Genomic DNA, 1,795 nt, shown 5'->3' with positions numbered 1-1,795 from the left:
CTGATGGTGTCATCATCCCAGCACATGACCAGCTCCTGTCCCTACCAGTCTCGGAGCTTCCTGAGTGGGATACCCAACCTTGGGGACCAGCTCACCGCTCAAGTGAAAGCAACCAGGAAGTATGAGCCTGGTTGGAGGGGAGAGTGAGTGGGGAGTGCTGCCTGAGGGGCCACCCTTGACTAACAGGGGCAAAAGCCAATGAATAAATGTTTCCGCTTTACCTCCCCAGGCAGACAGTTCTGACACGCATCTCAATGAGGCTCCTCAGAAGGTTCTGGCGGGAACCGGCACTCGTTGCCTGCAGCAGTGGCCAATTCAATTACACATCCCTACAGCTTCCGTCCCTGTGGCCCTGTTCCGTCCTCCCTAATCCTTCTCTTCTGCGCCCGGGGGTCACCTCCCAATTAAACTGCCTGCACACAAGCCTTTGTCTCAGGCTCTGCTCTCCGGGACATCCAGGCTAACAAGGGCTACCACCGCTTCAGGTTTGAAACCATAGGCAGGTCTCACACTCTTAACATTCTGGAAAACTACAGTTTTCAATAAGAATGAGATTCTTAAAGAATATGGAAAAGAGCTTGGTTGTAATGTATTTATATCTCCCTTTTTGAAGACCTTGAATTTATGGATTTTTAATAATGCCTACAGAAAATAAGAATTACTTTTCTAGCCTCTGAGAAAGCACTTATATGCTTTATAGATTTGGTTACTAACAGATTCAGTTGTTGATGTCTCCACTTGGTTTTATCAGACAAGCATGTGTTGATGCTATTATACTTGTGGTAAGTAGCATCCATTTTTTTGGATGTTTCTTTTAGGAAAGTCTTATGTTGAATATATTGATTGATCCTAATTGAAATCTTTTGATTAAAGAAGAAATATTAATCAGTTTATTCAAAATTTTCAGAATGGTTAATTGTCTAGGTACAGCTAAGGATTTATCCCTCCATTCACCACCGTAAATTCTTACTTACAGCAGGCACTGTACCAGATACTCAGGTTACAATAGCAGTGAGACATGGCTCCTGCTCTCAAGGTGCTGCCAGGTGGAAGAGAGATGTCCTTGTAATAAACAAGTGCGTTAGAGTCCTGCAGGTACTGTGTCAGAGCAGGGCACTGAGGACCACAGGGAGTGGCCGATTTTACTGGGAGTAGGGAGTGTGTCTGGGGGTTATTCACGAAAACTCTAGGAAATGAACATTTGGGTCTCTTCTTAGAAGAGAAATAAGTACTGCCAGGGATGGTGAGTAGGGAAGGGTGATCCAGGATGAGGGGACAGTGTGAACAAGGCACAGAAGCATGAGGTGCCTTGGTGCCTGGGCACAGTATTGAGGGAGGTGGTGGGTGATGATTTTATTATGTAGACACTCGGAGCCACTGAAGAGCATTAGGCAGGAGGACGACGTGACCAGCAATGCAGCTTAATGTGAGTGAGAACAGAGGCAGGAACATGAATTTCAAGATTTGCAGTAATCAAAGTGACAGGAACTGAAGAGCGGAGTCGAGACTTCTTTGGAGGAAATGGAGAGAAAGGCTTGCGTGGGAGAAATGTTAGTAATTAGGGCCTCCCAGTTGGTCGGGAGCAGAGTCAGTCTGCTTGCTGAGTCTTAAGAGAATTTATTGGTCTAACAATTCCCTAATGGGCATTTGCCCCCAGAATGGTGATGTGAGACCACCAGCTCATCTATAAAACATTTCACAGATTTTTATATCAATTATGTCCTTGTTCATGTTTGATTACCTGTTCCCAGGTTAGCACCCTACACTCTCCCCCCATCTACATACATAACAGGTG

The sequence above is a fragment of the Ceratotherium simum genome, chromosome 32 (genome assembly GCF_057802395.1).
Source record: "Ceratotherium simum simum isolate JZ-2026a chromosome 32, ASM5780239v1, whole genome shotgun sequence".
NCBI lineage: Eukaryota > Metazoa > Chordata > Mammalia > Perissodactyla > Rhinocerotidae > Ceratotherium > Ceratotherium simum.
The sequence above is the reverse complement of the archived record's forward strand: the minus strand, read 5'-3'. Positions refer to the sequence as shown.